Source organism: Octopus sinensis, linkage group LG8 (assembly GCF_006345805.1).
Source record: "Octopus sinensis linkage group LG8, ASM634580v1, whole genome shotgun sequence".
NCBI classification, from domain to species: Eukaryota; Metazoa; Mollusca; class Cephalopoda; order Octopoda; family Octopodidae; genus Octopus; species Octopus sinensis.
The window spans coordinates 25,354,172-25,374,459 of NC_043004.1; the positions used below are offsets into that span (position 1 = coordinate 25,354,172).

Sequence of the window (20,288 nt, forward strand, 5' to 3'; positions counted from 1 at the left end):
TTGAAGGGTTACAGACTAAAGAGTGCAGTCGATGGTGTCGAAAAAGTCACCGAACAAGCCATCAGTTATCCTTTAAGGACGATAAGATGGTCTTTGTCGCTCCGACGGACGAACGTGCATGTATAATAAAGTACACGATTGGTACCCTTTGATATTCAAAATATTCTTCGGTTGTTGATATACTTTTTGGAATTTGAATATTCCTTGGCATTTCAATATGCTTTGGAATTTGAATATTCTTTGTTATTCCAATATTCTTTGGTGTTCAAATATTCTTTGGCATTCGAATAATTTTTGGTGTTCAAATATTCTTTGTTCTTATATTCTTTGGTATTAGAATATTCTTTCTTCTTCTTCTTCTTCTTCTTCTTCTTCTTCAAGCATGCTTTGTATTTTGAATATTCTTTGGTATTGCGATACTAATATACGAAGTGCATTCCTGAAGCTTTGAAACTTTTATAGGAGAAGCTGTTGTAACTGTCCTAAATGATTGTAATCTTAGTACAGTGATCCCTTGTTTATCGCGGTAGATTGGTTCCGAGACCGGCCGCGATAACTGAATTTCCGCGAAATAGGGACATCATATTTACAGTGTTTATTTAACGTGTATTTGGACTTTTAAAACCCTCCCTGTGCTGTCAACAACCCACCCATTACAGTAGTCTATTAATAACAAGGACAACTGTTAAGCAGTAACACTTTAGATTTAACAAAATAAAGATTGTTACTGTTACACAGGCCAGATTACAAAATACAAAGCTGTGATTCGTCGTCTCTCTCCATTGCGCCAATCCCAGCCCGTCTTGAGTTCAAATACCCCTGTATATGCTTTTTTGCCATTTTACGCCTGTTTTTTTTTCTTTGTTCCAAGACTAGGAAGTAATATTTATCATTAATATTTTAATAGATTTAATGAACAATTTTAGGCGTTCATATATATATTTTTAAAATCCTCAAAGTCGTGAATCTGTGATAGTTGAACTGCGAAGTAGCGAGGGATCACTGTATATCATAACTATACATCTAATAAGCTGACGTGCCAACTTTTGGTATTCCAGATTGAAGGAGGCGGCTGTAATAATACGTTGAACACATCCTGCTAAACATTGCTTGTCATGGTTGATTAATTTTCAGACTGCAGTCGGGACATTGGAAAGCTGTCCATGCGACAAAGTCTTGTGCTAAACTACACAAAAAGCTGCAGAAATTTATGAAAAACTTCAGATTGCTTGTCGATTAACTTTTTCGCTGTCACAAAAACTCAAGGACGGCAGAAAAAAGTGAGATGAGGAAACGTGTGAGATGGAGAGAGAGAGACGTCAGAACATCATATCTGTTTGGGAAAATTTGCAAAGACCGATGCGTGTCAATAAAGGTAAAAAGCATACAGTTTGGTGTTGGTGGTAACTACACAGAATTATTCAATTATTCATGAAGATCTGAAGATGTGCAAAATTTGTGCAAAGTTTGTTCCCATGTTGCTCAGTGACAAGAATCCTGGTAAGCAACTACGTGACGGAGATGGACTTCAAAACTGCCTTTTATCTTCCCTAGAGTTCAAACCTTGCTCCCCATAAGTCTTGGTTGTTCTCCAAACTGAAAAGAACACCGGGGCCAGTCGTTTTGAAGACATTGAGAAGATGGAGGTTGTGACAAGGGTCCTGGATACCTTCATTTTGGAGAATTTCCACGGGGCCTTCACGAAGTGGCTGGATTGTTACAACAAGTGTAATGGTGTGAGAGAATCCTAATTATTCAACAATACAAAGCAAATAATAAAATACTTTTTTAAAGTATCTATTTTCACACAAAGCAGTAAATCAGAAAAATTAATTCACGACTGTTTTATATAGCAGCAGACATATGCTGTTGATCGTTGAAACAAGCCAGATACGTAAGAGAGTATACTCCTACCTTTTTTTTCCCGCGTAGATCAATATTATAGAAAAAATGTGTTTGCATTCTTATTTAAACCATAACGAGGTTTTGTAATATTTAACTTTATTTCATTTCTTATTTATATTTTATTGTAAATGACCCTTGGAGATGATTTATCACACTTTTAACATTTGGCCAATGATCCTTAAAATTGTTGACTTTCAAAAGCGGAGAACAATAGCTATGATATTTCTTGCTATATTACTGTAATCTTCTTTAGATAATATTGCCAAAAAGATGGAGGAGATAGGGGAAATTATTTTTTAAAACATGACTTGAAAGTCAGCATTTTGTTCCACAATCTTTTGTGTAAACATGAATACAGAATATATCTAGCTGAACGGTACGGGCTGGTCTATAAAAGTTTTAATATATCAACCTTTTCAAAATGTTCTTGAATAATATTAAGAAATAAATATACTTGTCACAGCTTGCACAGATCAAATTTCCCATTATTTTTGGTTTGGTGTTTCGTCGTGACAGCTGGGTTATATTTAGGATTCTTGATGAAAGAATCATTAGAATTTACTGACCCCCGCCATGTCAGGAGGGCATGTCAAAACATTTGTTTTCTATAAGCCATCTTACATTGTAAACTTATGCCCCTGTCTCTAACAGTGCTGTTGTTATTGTTTATGCTGCATAGCCACGGGTCAACTCTAAGTCAAACAACCGGACCTATGATCAAAGCGTTCCAAACATGACTATCCCATTTAATTTTCAGAGTCACTGCATTTAAGACTATATATCCTACAATGTATCCATCATACTTAAAGATTCCAAGGGAATTCAATTGTTGCTTCAAGTTGGCTGATCGGCCTCCTAAAAGTCACCCCCTCGTTCTTGTGCTCTGGAAGAATCACTCCTAATTGCCTGCTGCAAAAAAGGAGTTACAAGTACAAGCTTTTAGTAGCAGTTGTTGTTTAGTGCTAGGTTACCTCAGAGTGAGCAGACCTACTATCAAAAGCGTTCTGGTTATGACCTCTCCACCCTTCTCCATGGAAGACGGTAGGGTGAAGTTTCAGGAAGATTTGACTGTTATTTTATGTAGTTCAAGTTATCGTAGAGATTTTCTCGTTAGCAGTTTCATAATGATAAGACATTTTGTAATGCTAAGACTTTTGTTAATAGAATTGCAACCAGGTTTCGATTCATTGATGTAACTTATACATTTTAGAACTACCTTAAGAACCTGGTTCGGACGATCCCGTGATTTGGCAGAATAGTTAAAACGTTGGACAAAATGCCTCGTGGTGTTTACTTGATTATTGATCTTAAATTTCGACAGGGTTGACATAGACTTCCATCCTTCTGGGATTTCATAAAACAGAGAACCAGGCAGGAACTAAATCGATAAAATAAGCATCAGTCTGAAATTAGGTTGAAAAATAGAGTACCAACCAGGCACTAGATCGATAAAATAGAATACGAACCAGAAACTTTCGTCGATAAAATAAAATAAAAAAAGCAAAAGAGCAGTTTAGAGCTGGATTGATAAAATAGAGTACCGACCAGGAACTGGGTCGATAAAATAAAGACCCGGTCAGGAGTTGGCATAAATCACAATCAGTTATACAATTCACCCAAATTTGAGACCTTGTGTCTGTAATGTAAATATTTAAGTGAATAGTTCTCGTTGCTTGGATAATAATTCTGGTAAAATGCAACATTTATACAAAGAAGTTAAATCAAAATGTTTGTAAAAACTTCTAGTTAAAATCCAAGTATATAATGTTTTTGTTGTTGTTTTTCGGGGTTTTTTTTTTCACTTCTTAAACTGATAGCTTTTGGCATGTGTGGATTCTCGATATCCTTTATGTGAATGACCTCGATTCTCTGAACATTTCCAACCACGTTGGCCTTCATAAAGCTAACCACATTTAAATCTCTTCAATCGCATTACATCACATAACTTTCAACAGCTTCAGACAAAACTAAACCATCTTTGCTAATAAAACTAGGTAAACTTTGGTTTGGAGCTCTGCCAACCCAGCATCATTAAGTAATTCAAGAGACAAATTAATTATCTCCAGAATGAAGAATCACATAACAGCTACTTAGATCATAAATAGCTTCTAACCCAAATCCTCCTCATTTCTGCTGAAGCAGCTTCTAACAGCCTCTAGTAAACAATCGCTGAAAGCTAACATTTTCAACCTACCTAAAATTGCATCAATGAGTAAGAATATTTTTTCAGTGATGGAAATTAAACGAACGTTTGACTAAAACTGACATTTTATCCGGCCCAATTACATCTCATGACTAATTAATACCCACTTCCTCTGACTCATTCTCAATTGCCTTCTCGGTTTTCAGAATATATCAAAGGACTATCCGTTCAATAAACAACTATACTACTCCGACTGCCTGGCTTTGCTTACATTTTGTCTCTTCCGACGTTAATTAGAACGAAAGCATATTTATCCACTCTGAGAAGATATCATAACGATAATAATAGTTGTTACAAGAAATACGAAGATACATGACAGTACATCGACATGTTGATACAAGATATCTTAGTACGTTCGCTTGCAATTACGGTTTGAAATAGTGTCTTAGTTCAATATTTTCATGAAAACATTAAGTGAAGTATGAAAGATGTCCACGTAGCTTACCTCATAAAGGTTGTTCGTGGTGTAAGTTATATTGGTACCAACCCACTAGATAAGAGAAATTAAATGCATGCTATGATTAGGATACATTATATGAAAAAATTGTTATGTATTTTATATCTGTTTATTTTATTTTCCATCCTTGCATTTTCACGTCGTCGACATCCGTGAATGCATTCGTATCTGTGTATTTATGTATGGATGTGCGTGGTGTTGTTATTATTCAGTTCCATATTTGTTTTAACTGTGTATACATAATTAAAAACGTCCCTGACATGGTCTGTGCGCTCCCGCATATGTATGTGTGTGTAGACGAGTGTATGTAAACAAAAATGAAATAATTGAAAATGGCGCAGGCGTGGCTGTGTCTTCTACCATAGTTTCGGCCGACCAAAGCCTTGACAGTAGATTACGTAGACGGTAACTAAAAGAAGCGTGTCATATATATATGTGTGTGTGTGTGTGTGTGTGTGTGTGTGGTGTGTGTGTGTGTGTGTGTGTGTGAGTGCGTGTGTGCCTTTGAGTCTGTGTTTTCCCCCATCACCGTTTGACACCCGGTGTTGTTTATGTCCCCGTGTCCCCGTAACCTAGCAGTTCGGCAAAAGTGACCGATATAATTAGTAGGAAGCTTAAGAAATAAGTGCCGGGGTTGATTTGTTCGACTAAAATCCCTCAAGCCGGTGCTCCAGCATGGCCGAAGAAATGTAAAGGTACATAAAATGTCACACAAAAAATATCTTGACTTATTGAAATTATATTCTCTTGGTGAGAAAAATAAACATGTGGCAAAGGGAGATAATCTCAAAAATCAAGACCTTGCTTTAAGGAAAAAACAGTTTGATAGCTTGAAGACAAGCGGATAGCTATGGACATGTGCTTATGCATCTTTAGACGTAATCAATAACCAATACAGTAACTGACTTAAATGTGGTGTAGATTTATTAAGGTAAACGTGATTAAAAATGTCAAAGGTTATTTATATCCACTCATGTCACGGCATATCTATGTGTGTGTCTTATGTTGTGTTTATTCCCCCACCACCACCACCACCACCACCACCACAACCGCTTGACAATGGGTGTTGGCTTGTTTAGCGGTTCGGCAAAAGAATGAGTACTGATGTAGATTTGCTGGTCGCATCGGAGTTGTAGTCGAATACACTTGCTTTGGGTGCTATACAATGAGGCTGAAACTGAACCCATGACCACATGATTGAGCCCTAGATAAAAAAAAAAAAAGAGGTGGGGCTTCAAGCTGGTATCCCAGTATGGCTGCAGTTCAATGACTGAAATAAATAAAACGTTACAGATATAAATATGTTATTTTACAGGTTTAGGTTTGTCAGTTAAAGTGCCTGAGGCGGCGAACTGATAAAATCGTTAGCACGCCAGCATTTTGGCCGTCTTACGCTCTGAGTACAAATCCCGCCGAGGTTGACTTTGCCTTTCATCCCTTTTAGGGTTGATAGAATAAGTATCAGTTGAACACGAGTGTCAATGTATGAGTGCACATATATGCGCGCGTGGGTGTGTATACATATGTACATCATACATACATATGTATGCCTATACATATATATATATATATATATATAGATTAAATTAGAGATATATGTATATATATGTGCGTGTGTGTGTGTGTGTGTGGAGGCGCGTGGCTTAGTGGTTAGGGTGTCAGCACCATGATCGTAAGATTGTGGTTTCGATTCCTGGACCGAGTGACGCGTTGTGTTCTTGAGCAAAACACTTCATTTCACGTTGCTCCCGTCCACTCAGCTGGCAAAAATGAGTAACGCTGCGATGGGCTGGCGTGCCGTCCAGCTGGGGGACACATACGCCATAGAAACCGGGAAACCGGGCCCATGAGCCTGGCTAGGCTTTAAAAGGGCACATTTATTTTTATTTTATATGCATATACATATACATATATATATATATATATATTATATATATATATATATATATATGAACACGAAGGGCTTAGTTCACTTGTGATCTAAACGAATAGGTACGGGGTTAGATCGATTCTCTGGTTTACACCCCCATTCGCTTTAAACGTTAAAGGCTTAGTCAAAACCGTCTTTCAAATAGTAGACTCTAACTTCTCACGTCACCATAAAAACCATTCAATCTTCAATAGATCTAACCTAAAATTATCCTACTCCTCTCCGCCCAGTATAAAATCTATTGCTGCCTCTTCCAATAAACATAAACTTAATTCCTACAACCTAAATATATATAATCATAACATAGGTCAAAGCCATGAAAATACTAATACCAACATTGATGACATTCACTACACCCGCAACCCTAGCACTACAACCAGAATTAACCAAGATCCCCGCTTCCTATGAGGCGAATGTTGATACTAATAGCACCACCACTAATACTAAAATTTATAATTCTAATACGACGATGACGACGAAGATGATCACCACCACCACCACCACTGCCGCCGCCACCGCCACTACTACTACCACTAATAATAATAATAATAATAATATAATAATAATAATAATAAAAATACCATTACTACTAATAACAATGACAGTAATAATAATAACAAGAACAATAATTATAATATGAGCCAACCCCTAATAACACATTTAATTTTAATTTCTCTATAAATAGTACTGCATCTTCCCTTTCCACTAATAACCCGCGTAGGATAGATAACTGCAACTGCAACTATCTATCGCTTCAATGTGATTACATCATTCTAAATACTGCGAAAATACCTCCTGGATTTACCAGGGATTTTAACTAAGGGCCTGAAATACGGACCAACATCCATATCCTCTGGAAAAAGATGGGTTGTAAACATTATTCACACGTCTGTATTCTACCTTCACTTTTTATTCTTTTATTTACTACATTATTCTTCTATTTCATTGCTTATAAAATGTGAATATATTTTATTCCTTGAAAACTGTAAATTTTCCCTGTCGAAAATATTCATACCTTGTCTCTGATGGGTCACCCATTACACGCACTTGCTAACCTACCACTCGGGTTATCCCAGAAACGGATGTAAAACTTCAAATTCATCTAACCCTAATTAAACTTGAGATAGTTGGTCTACCTTGGTTTTGCTTTTTCCTCTAATCTAATATAATGTAATATAATATAATATGATATTATATATATATATATTATATATATATCGCGCGCACACACGCGCTTGCGCCGGTTCGCGCACGCATACGCGCCGCATGCACCTCGCTCTTGGACCCGACGAGACCTCCCGCCCGTTCATGGGACCGTCGCGTGTCGTTGGGTTTTCCCACGCCCGTCTCCGCGGGACCACTCTTCCATCTTCCCCTCAGCTGGAGTCCTTTTTCCTTAACCCCCCCTTTTTCGTTACACACACGCGCACACATATACACACATTGCTTAAATATATACATTACTCTTACACACATTCAATCTACTCGCCATTAATACCACCACGACACTGGACACACACACACACTACTACTCAACACACGCTGGCACGCTACATACGCCCCCACCCCTTCCCCTCCCTCCCTTCCTCCTTCCTTCTTTTTCTTACTACTGACCTTGTCTGCTAAGCTGACCACTGTCTCGCCCTACCTCACACGCCTACACACAGACGCACACACTAACACATACATATATTTTTTTGTTTTTTCATCTCGCCTCACACACACACATACACACACGCACACGCACACACTCACACATACACACACATCTGTTGCGTTACCAACCTTGTCTCCACTCTTTTGCCTTTAAAAACCCACTTTGCTCTTGTTATCGTAAACATCCGCCTTTCACCATGTGCAACTCGTAAACACCAGTCGTTTTTTTTCTCTTTCCCTATTGCCCGCTCTGGGATCTTTCTTTCCTCTCTCTTCCTTCTTTATGTTTCCGACGAAGAGCTCCGCTCGAAACGTCATACCTCCCTGCTTCCATTTCCTGAGCGCCTATTAATAATAATACTGTAATTGTTCCATTGTTGTTGTTTTTTTGTTTCCCGTTTGGATTAAAATTATATATATATATATATATATATATATATAGGTGAAGGCGTGGCTGTGTGGTAAATACACAATGCAATACACGCATATATATACGCATATACGTACATAAATACATACACAAGCGCATATATATGAACATATGTCCACACATACATATGCATATATATATATATATATATATATATATATATATATATATATATATATGAATGCTTACATGCATTTGCACATACATACATACATACATACATACTTACATACATAAAAATATACGCATCCAGCTGTAGCAACCGTTACAAATGTGCTTGTTGAATCAATTGATCACTATATAATATCACATCTTGTCATAAATTATTTGATCAAGTATAGTTTTTAGTTTACTTCAGTTCATCATTCTCTACACACTGTATTCGAAGTGAATGTTAAACAGCAAAACTGAAAATTCTTGTTTTCCTGACAATAAGCTCATATAGAGGTAATGTACAATTAAAACATATCATCATTTACATACATACATATACACATTCAAATACACACACACACACACACACACACACACACATACATATATATATATATATATATATATAATATATATATATATATATATATATATATATATATATATATATATGTATGTATATATTCTTATAATATATATTATATAGTATATAATATATAGTATATATATAGTATATAATATATATATTATATATAGTATATATTCTTATAAAAACTACAAGTTTCGTTAATCACAGCTACCCAGGGTTTCGAGGGTGAAGCATTTATTGCGTCATTTTTCAAAGAGTCTGAAAAATGGCAAAATAAACGTTTCGCGCACGAAACCCTGGGTAGCTGTAATTAACGAAACTTGTGGTTTTTATTACAACATTATACTTACTGTGTTAGCTAATTAATTGCTAATCTACTTCTTGAAGCCTTACTACATAATTATATATACCAAACAGTATCAAAAAAAAAAAGAAAAACACGAAGACGGGGTAAGAAAAACAAACAGGATGATTTCGGTTGATGCTCAGGAAAATTAGAAGTCTTTAATGTTTGGAGCATATGCTCATCTATGGAAAGTATAGAAGGAGAGAGAAAAAAGAGAGGGAAAAGAACAACGTATCTGAATTAAACAGTTACCGCATGCTGGTACATATGCATACGTACATACATACATACGTACGTACACACATACATATGCACGTATGTATATGTATGTATATTAATTAATGAATAACAAGAGAACATGAGTCACATAACCATCTTAGCTGACAGCTGTTTCTACTATCATCTTTTAACGTTTGAGTGCTCTGCTTTTAATAGCATTAACAGCTGTAAACTAATGAAGGTGATTACGTCACTCGTGTTTTCTTATCAAACTTAGTTAATATTGCGTTTTATACTCTAAAGCATAAATATTTTGTGTTCTTACGACTGCTATTAATATCGTTCTGCCAACGTGAAATCAAAATATACACACATACATGCATGATTGTTTCAGCTTCTCATACGATACGATAACCGTCTCACATTTACCCTGATTGTTCTTATTCACTTTCATCTTTGCTCGTATGTCGATATGACTCGTCAGCACTCGCCTATCGCCATAAAAATTTATAAAATAAAAAAAAAAACAGATCAAGAAATGAAATGATAATGAGACATCTGTACGTCATTGGTTTTAAGTGACAAACATACAACAGTCACTGTCTCGGTCGCCGTAGTAGGCTCCAGTTACAAGTGTTGCAAGATGACACCATTTTAGCTGCAAGTTTTATGCCAGGATCTCTTTCTCCTAGAAGAGCTACCTACCCCACAGCTTCGTCATACACGTGGTGCTCCGTCGGTTACGACGATGGGGGTTCCAGTTGTTCCGATCAATGCAACAAACTACTCGTGAAATTCTTCGTGCAAGTGGATGTGCACTCCACAGATACGCGTACTCTTATCGTAGTTCTCAGGGTGATTCAGCGTGACACAGAACTTCAGGTACAACTCATTTTTGCCATTTGAGTGGATTGTGGCAGCGTGAAATAGAGTGTCATGCGCAAGGATAGAACGCACCAGCGGGAATCAAATTCACGAGCTTACGATCGTGAGCCGAATAATCTAACCATTAAACCAGGCGCCTTCACTTGTCACACTTGTATATGTGTGTATGCATTTATTTATTTATTTATGGCGAAATTCCAATCTACTTGATCTTCACAACAAATTCCTTTGTTATTCGTAAACGTACTTGACTTATTAATAACTATGATTTGGCATCTGCATACTCACACATATGCACATATATACATGCACGCGCCAGTGTGTCTAATTCACTTCGTCACAGGGAGGAGGCGGTTTCGATTCCAGTGTGTGCTATCTTGTATAAGAGTTATTATTATTGAGTGAGAGAGCAGTGAATGCCATCAAAGTGACACTGGGGTAAAACATACGAAGCCCAATATACCCATCATGACTACCCGTCTGATAACTAGTTAAGGTTAAACAACTGACATGCAAACTGTGGTATTGAGCAGAATATTTGCTGTAGCTCATCTTTTATACCAAGACATAACAATGTACATGATAATATTTCCTATCAGTTAAGATCAGAAGCCATGACAGCTACTGCCTGTTACTGCATCAGGGCATTTATTATTATTATTATCATTATTATTATTATTGTTATTATTATTATGATTATTATTATTATTATTATTATTATTATTATTACTATTATTATTATTATTATTATTATTATTATTATTATCATTATTGCTTTTGCACAGCTTCTAACGCTGGAGATGTACTTCGGTGTCAGCTGTTCACTACCAGTGAACTAAGGTAACACCTCTTATTTTTCGAGCACCTTCCGGAGTATTCGAGCGGTTCCAAGCAGAGCTGTTTTCTGCAAGTGCTCCACCCTTATTGCAGCCCCTATTTGTTCAACGTACTTCTCGAGATTTTTATATGCTCCAATTGACTCAATACTTGTAACAGTGTAGAAGCCAGTCTGATGATATATGTGATATAAAAGGACGAAAGATAAAGTCGACTTGGGCGGAAATTGAACTCAGAAAGTAAGAAAGTACGAAATGCCGCTAAGCATTTTGCACGGCATGCTAACGATTCTGGCAGCTTGCCGCCTTGTCACCTTGCCAACAACAACAACAATAATAATAACAATAATTATGTACCAGTTGCGTACTAGGGTCGATCTAATTGACTGCTCCCATCCCAACTTTGTGCCTAGACTTGCTGAGACTCCCTTCGGTCATGACTGACAGTGGGATTGCACCTAGAAAGTTACCCTCCCAGGCACATGTCCGGGCAAGGTTGTTTATGGAAGACCAGCAGTCGCCCATGCATACCGGCTCCCCTCTCCACGGCACCAGTGTTATCCAAGAGAAAGGCGACGGCCGATACTGCTTGGCCCCTGGACGTCGCAACTCATTTCTACAGCTGAGTGAACTGGAGCAACGTGAAATAAAGTGTCTTGCTCAAATACAACACACAGCCTGGTCCGGGATTCGAACTCACAACCTCACGATCGTAAGCTCGACGCTCTAACCACTGAGCCACTGAGTAGAAACGAATAGTTATAATAATAATCCGTTCTACTATAGGCGCAAGGCCTGAAAATTGGGGGAGTGGATTAGTCGATTACAACTGGTGCTTATTTTACCAGCCCCAAAATACTTCAAAACAAAACCAACCAACGCAGCATTTGAAATGCTGTTTAGCATATTCTTCGGCGTGCTAACGATTCTTTTCTACTCTAGGCACAAGGCCCGAAATTTGGGGAGAGGGGCCCAGTCGATTTGATCGACCCCTGTACGCAACTGGTACTTAATTTATCGACGCGGAAAGGATGAAAGGCAAAGTCAACCGCGGCGGAATTTGAACTCAGAACATAAAGACAGACGAAATACTGCTAAGCATTTCGGCCGGAGTGCTAACGGTTTTGCCAGCCCGCCACCTTAATAAAATTTACAATAATCCTTTCTACAATATGCACAAGGCCAGAAAAATATTTTAGGAAATGGGTCTAGTCGATTACACCGATATAGTGCTCAACTGGTACTTATGGTCATCGAGTCCCAAAGGATGAAAGTTAAAGTCGAAAGATAAAATCGCTAAGCATTTTGTAAGGCGTTCTAACAATACTGCCAGCTCATTAGCGCACAATAACAACGACGATGACATCAATAACAATAATAATCCTTTCTACTAAAGGCACAAGGCCTACAATTTTAGGGGAGATGACTAGTTGAATACATCGACGTCAGTGTTTCACTGATACTTAATTTATCGACTCCGAGAGGATGAAATGCAAAGTCGACCTCGGTTGAATTTGAACTCAGAAAGTAAAGACAGACGAAATACCTATTTCTTTACTACCCACAAGGGGCTAAACACAGAGAGAACAAACAAGGACAGACAAACAGATTAAGTTGATTATATCGACCCCAGTGCGTAACTGGTACTTAATTTATCGGCCCCGAAATTATGAAAGGCAAAGTCGACCTCGGCGGAATTTGAACTCAGAACGTAGTGGCAGACGAAATATCGCTTAGCGTTTTGCCCCCGGCGTGCTAACGCAGTATAAGGATGATCCTTTCTAATAAAAGTAGAAGGCCTGAAATTTGGATTGAGGAGAGTAGACGATTTCATCGACCCCCAGTGTTTCACTGGTACTTAATTTATCGCCCCAGAAAGGATGAAAGGTAAAGTCTCGACCTCAGCGGAATTTGAATTCAGGACGTAAAGACGGAAGAAATGCTGCCAAGCATTTTCCCGGCGTGCTGACGCTTCTGCCAGCTCGCAGTATTATAATAATAATAATAATAATAATAATATAATAATAATAATAATAATAATAATATAATAATAATAATGATGATGATGATGATGATGATGATATGATGATGATGATGATGATAATAATAATAATAATAATAATAATAATAATAATAATAATAATAATAATAAAGCCCTGACCCATTAATTGGCTAATGGCCTCTGGCTTAAAATCTGAAACAGAGGGGTTTATCATAGCAGCTCAAGATCAATGGCTACCAACAAGAAACTACCAGGCCAACATATTAAAGAACGGCAGTAGCCCAACATGTCGTGTATGCCAACAACAAAATGAAACCATTGATCATGTTGTCTCCAAGTGCAGTCTTCTAGCGCCTACAGAGTATCTCAACAGGCATGATAGAGCTGCACAATATATTCACTGGGTAATTTGCAAAAACCTGGATTTGCCCCATGAAAAAAACTGGTGGGAACACAAACCACCTCCAGTGCTTGAAAATGACCACATCTCACTCCTCTGGAAATTCACCATTCAAACTGACAGAAAGATAGATGCAAATAGGCCAGACATCATATTGAAAGACTTCAGACAAAGAACATGCCTCCTCATTGATATGACTGTCCCAATCGATATAAACGTATCTGTCAAGACCTACCAAAAACTGAGCAAATATAAAGATCTTGAAATAGAAATCAGCAAAATGTGGAACCTGAAGACTAAAACAATACCTGTTGTCATAGGTGCCTTGGGAATGATAGCGAAAGGGGCTGATTGCTACCTAACTCAGATACCAGGAAACCCCAAAATGGCAGAAATTCAAAAGATAGTGCTCATGGGAACTGCTCATATCCTACGCAAAATACTTTCTATGTAATCTCAAGGTTTAAAACAATCAAATTTTTTTTAGACATTCACTAGTACAAAACCAAAAAAAAAACCAAATATATGGCACACTAGGCATAACAACAACGTGAACTTCCAACCTGTTGTCTCTTGAGGTCTCAGGGGGAGATTTGGAGCCAACTTGTACAAATATAAAGCAAAAGTCAAACATATAATAATAATAATAATAATAATAATAATAATAATAATAATAATAATAATAATAATAATAATAATAATAATAATAAAAGAAGTGAAATAGAAACTGTACGCATGTTTGCTGTTATTGGTATAGTGATCCTCCCTTGATACAGCAAAATATAAATAAATAGATATATCTAGACCCGAATTTCTGAGCATGAGTTTTCAGTTGTTTGATCAACTAAATCATGAAACTCATTAGAATATATATATAGGATATTGAGCTTTATTTGATAACCAGCTGATCTAGCAAGCAGGGCCACATATCAGTGAGGGTGGGGCGGGCGGTGCGCAGTGATGCCATCGAAACGGCGCGCATTCTCTCCTGATGACCCCATACACTTGCTGGCTTCCGGTATGCGGAGTTTTTGACTGGTAGCACTGGCATGTGCAAGTTGTTTGCAAGACATCAGCTCAGTATTCCACGTTATTATCAAACAGATTATTGTGACACACTGTGACAAGGCTGGGCCTTAGAACCACAGATGCAATTCATATGACGGGTTTCTATACAGTTTCCCCTCTATCCAATTTCACTCATAAGTAATGAGTCGCTCTGTGCTTATGATCCTTACTGGCACAAGTCCAGCAATTTTGAAGAGAAGGGCAAGTCGATTACATTAACCCCAGTAATCAAATGGTGCTTATATTATCAACACCGAAAGGATGAAAGGCAATGTCTGGGTATTTGAACCCAGAAAGTAAAACACCGGAAGAAATGCCACTATGCACTTTTGTCCGGTACGCTAACGATTCTGCTAACTTACTGCCTCCACCGAAGCTATAATAAAGGCACTTATCCAAGTTGCCACCAGTTGAGATTGAACCTGGATGATGTTATTGCGAAGCGAAATTCTTAACCATTCGACCTTAATGCGCCTACACATACATAAATACACACACAAATCTACCATGATACTTTTAATATTATTAACTAACAAATATTATACATATTCATATTCAATAAAGAAGGAACAACTTGATGTTATATTACAGCTCTGAAGTGGTAAAAGATGACATTTTCCCGTAGCCTAAGTATGTCTTTGATTCTGCTCTATATAGCCTTCTGCTTCTTAGTTCCAGTTGCGGATTCCAGAGGTATGTAGCATCATTGTTATACTCATAATTCTGCGCGCATGCATGCACACTAACATACAGACACACACACACACACACACACACACACACACACACACGCACACACGTATACATTATTTACATTATTTACATTTGACGGATATTTGTCTTCATCTTGCTTGTTGTTAACACAACGTTTCAGCTGATATACCCTCCAGCCTTCATCAGGTATCTTGGGGAAATTTCGAACCTGGGTTTTCATTCCTAAGGTATTTTTCGATGCTATTATTATTATTATTATTATTATTATTATTATTATTATTATTATTATTATCATTGAGTGAGAGAGCAGTTCATGCCATCAAAGTGACACTGGGGTAAAATATACGAAGCCCAATATACCCATCATGACTACCCGTCTGATAAAGGTACACCAGGCACATGCATCACAACCATATGTGCGCGACATGGTGATCTCATATCAAGATAAACAGCACATGACCTTGCAGGTGGGGCCCAGTTAGAATTTTCTTCAGGTTGAGTAGCCCATCCCGCTCAAACGGTCCCTGAATAAGGGTTGTTTAAGGATGTTGAAAGAACCACCCATGTTTCCAGAGGTGAACTATTCAAACCCTAAAGAATCCCTCTCAACACATGGCTATGATGCTCCCCCACTACTTCTGCTCGTGATCAGAGATGCACATATCGTCAGCCACTAAGGGACATGCTCAACTGGTTAAGGTCAAACAACTGACAAGCAAATCTGTGGTATTGAGCAGAATATTTGCTGTAGCCCATCTTTTATACCAAGACAAAACAATGTACATGATAACACTTCCAATCAGTTAAGGTCAGAAGCCATGAGAGCCACTGCCTGGTACTGCATCAGGGCATTATTATTATTATTATTATTATTATTATTATTATTATTATTATTATTATTATTATTATTATTATTATTATTATTCAGGTCACTGCTTGGAATCGAACTCGGAATCTTGGGATTAGAGGGTATATTAGCCGAAGCGTTGTATTAACAACAAACAAGATGAGGACAAATATCCGTCAAATGTAAATAATGTAAATAATAATAATATACGTTATTCCTCATCTCTTAAATATAGAACTACACTCACGTATACGTTGTTACAAATAGTGTTACTCGGATTTCGAGCAGGAAGTTTCTTAAATATCAAAATGAAGCCACAAACACCATTAGCCGTCTAATTTGCCAAAAGCAAAAAAATAAATAAATAAATAAAATAAAATAAATGAAGAACAGAAAAAAAAATTGGTGGCGTTGTGCCAAAATTTGAAACTATTCTTATCATTATTGAAGGCAGTAAGCTGGCAGATAAATTAAGTAACAGTGAAACACTGGGATCGATGTGACCGACTAGTACCCTCCCACAAAATTTCAGTGAGAGATGCCATCAAAGTGACACTGGGGTAAAATATACGAAGCCCAGTATACCCATGATGACTACCTGTCTGTTAAGGGTTCGCCAGGCACATGCATCACAACCATATGTGCGCGACATGGTAATCTCATATCAAAATTAACAGCGCATGACCTTGCTGGTGGGGCCCAGTTAGAATTTGCTTTAGGTCGAGTGACCCATCCTACTCGAAAGGATCCTGCATAAGCGTTGTTTAAGGATGTTGAACGAAACACCCATGTTTCTAGAGGTAAATTATCCAAACTCCAATTGGAAACTCGGTGCCAAAGACATTGGGATGCTGTGATGATGGCAGACTATTACTGGTGTTTAAAACGAGATACTCCTGTTGCTCAAAATTCACGGTACACAAAGAAGCGTAAATTTATGCCTTGTATTTTCTGCCAAAAATCTTTGCCGTCGTGCATTTTAAATTTTGAATTTTTATTAGTATTTTGTTTTGTTTTGTGTTACGCTCTCTTTATTGATTCATATTATATGCTTCTTATATGAATAAAATACTTACTCTATCAGGTCTAGTCAGAGAACTAGAGCTGATAGAGAAAAAAACTGAAGTTATTGTTGAATTCAGCAGGCAAAATCACTTACGAATTCGTTGAAATATTCCAGGCACCGGACAAAAGAAAATTTGTTTTCCAGTGTTATAGAAAGATCAGCAGCAGCGATGGGAGGAATAACATTCCGTAGAAGGCACGGAAAATACCCTGAACAAGAAAGATGAAAACAACTACGACAACACAAATCCCAACACTGCCACGTACATCAACGCCAATAAGTAGTAGTAATAGTGGTTGTGCTAGCAAAATTGCTAATGAGAATAGTAGGAAAAGTGTTGTAAATGATAGTAATGATATATTTTTATTTCTACTCTAGGCACAAGGCCTTGAAAATTTGGTGGGAAGGGGGATAGCCGATTAGATCGACCACAGTGCGTAACTGATACTTATTTCATCGACTCCGAAATGATGAAAGGCAAAGTCGACCTCGGCGGATTTTGAAAGTAATGATAACTTACCAAACATTTTTTTTTAAAAGGCAATAATTAACATTAACATGTGACGCAGAGTAATTGACATGGTCGGGTCGTAGGTGACTAAACAGGCAACCCCACTAAGCTTGCTTTGTGAGAGGAGTGAAAATTGATTTTTGGACACCCTGAGGGAGATGAAAAACAAGACTCAGCACAGGGCAGAGAAACTCAGAAGAGTCAATGGCCTTCAAAAAATGGGTGGACAGAACTCGTCAGCCTTGGTCGGCAGTCTGTCTAGGAGAAGAAACACTCTGATTTGAAAACTGGGATAGATTAAGGTTTCTTAGTCACTTTAATGACAACCTGATGACAACCCATCAGTGGCCAACGATTTCTTCCTTGGGATGAAGACGGAGGACCCACGAACCGTGAGCTAACTCCCGAGAAATGTTCGGATAAGAATAAGGACCATCAAACGTCATCTGTTTCCCAGTGGAAATCATGGACATCAATGGAATAGCAATGACAATTTTCATTTATTTATTTATTTTATCTTATTGTTTTGTTTATTTATTTATTTTATATTATTGTTTTGTTTAGTTTTTTATTGTTTTATCTTAAATTATTGCTTTGCTCATTTATTTTATTTTTCATTGTCGTTATCATTATTATTTTAACTATTATAACTTCCACCTTATCAAAGTCGGAGGTATTGTTTACAGTTGTGTCTGTCCGTGGACAAGATATCTCAAGAACCGCCGGATGGATTCGGATAAAACTTTCAGGGATGTTTGGCTTCGGGACTAGCAGGAACTGATTAGATTTTGGAATCGACCCATTACCGGAAAAGGATTCTAGATTATTTTACCTGTTTTTTAACTTAATTTTTGAGAGTATTATTATTATTGAGTGAGAGAGAGCAGTGCATGCCATCAAAGTAACACTGGGGTAAAATATACGAAGCCCAGTATACCCAGCATGACTACCCGTCTGATAACGGTACACCAGGCACATGCATCACAACTATGTGTGCCCTACATGGTGATTTCATATCAAGACAAACATCACATGACCTTGCAGGTGGGGGCCCAGTTAGAATTTTCTTCTGATCGAGTAACCCATCCCGCTCAAAAGGTCCCTGAATAAGGGTTGTTTAAGGATGTTGAACGAAACACCCAAGTTTAGTGACAGCAACAAATCATCTGCTGAAGAAGTTCTAAGATTCATCAAACGCAAGCAAGATTGGTTCTATGAGAATGATTTTCCAATCAAACTTCTCCTAGAAACTATGTACAAAAGACACAAGGCCTGGTTCTCAAACAAAAGAGCACCACTACTCAGATTCCTATACATCTCTAAGAAAACTTAGAAAAAAACTGCGTGAGAGGAAAAATTTTTAAAAGCCCAAGAAATAAAACAGGCTACTAACTCTTACAACCTGAGAACATTGTATGACACAATCCGAAAGGTGTATTTGGTCCAAGAAAAGGTGGTCCGGAATAAGTTCTTTCAAACGACGGGTCAAAAGTCTAAAATAGTAAAAATGAAATTCTGAAAAGATGAGCTGAACGCTTTAAATCTGTATTAAATCAAGAATCCACCACCGATCCTGAAGCAATCAATGAAATTCCTCAGAGCCTTATAACTGAGGAACTTGCGGAAGATACTTTCTTGGAAAAGATAAGTACTGCTATTGAAAAACTTTCCAATGGTAAAGCTCCAGGACAAGATGGTATTCCCACTGAAGTGCACACGCATGGTGGTAAGCAACTTGTAAGAAAGCTGCGCAAATTGATCTGTTTGATCTGCGGAAATTGGATCTGTTCCCCAGCAGTTCAAAGAGATATATATAAGGTACTTGTACAAAGATAAGGGCAAGATTGTATGTGATAATCACAAGGGAATAATCTTGTGCATAGCTGAAAAAATTCTTGCGAGGGTGATCCTTAACCACATTAATATGCGTGTAGTGAACAGCGTATTTCCTGAATCCTAATGTGGATATGGGTGCTGGGGCGGCACAGTTCACGTAATTTTTGCTCTTCAGCAAATTGAAGAAAAAGTACGTGAGCAAAATACTGACTTGTACATGGTCTTTGTCGACTTGATCAAGGCTTTTGATACAGTGATTCGTGAGGCGCTCTGGAAAATTTTATTAAAAGTTGGTCTTCCTTATAAAAGAAAGATGGAACAGTGATATCTAGCAATGTTCAGTACTGTATTTTAGCTACTGTGCTTTTTTCCATATTCTTTTCAATAATACTTCTACATGCATTTAGGGCTTACCATAAAGGTGTAAAATTCCAGTTTCGCACAGAAGGACTAT

General features: G+C 37.5%; 1 long non-coding RNA gene across 1 annotated transcript in view; it reads left to right on the top strand.

The window, feature by feature from the left end:
• Positions 1–8,892: 8,892 nt before the first annotated feature.
• LOC115214770 overlaps positions 8,893–20,288 on the top strand; it is a 17,872-nt gene continuing 6,476 nt past the window's right edge. The window contains exons 1-2 of the long non-coding RNA XR_005000231.1: positions 8,893–9,028; positions 15,452–15,553. This is a non-coding gene — a long non-coding RNA (uncharacterized LOC115214770). The remainder of the gene's footprint in view (positions 9,029–15,451; positions 15,554–20,288) is intronic.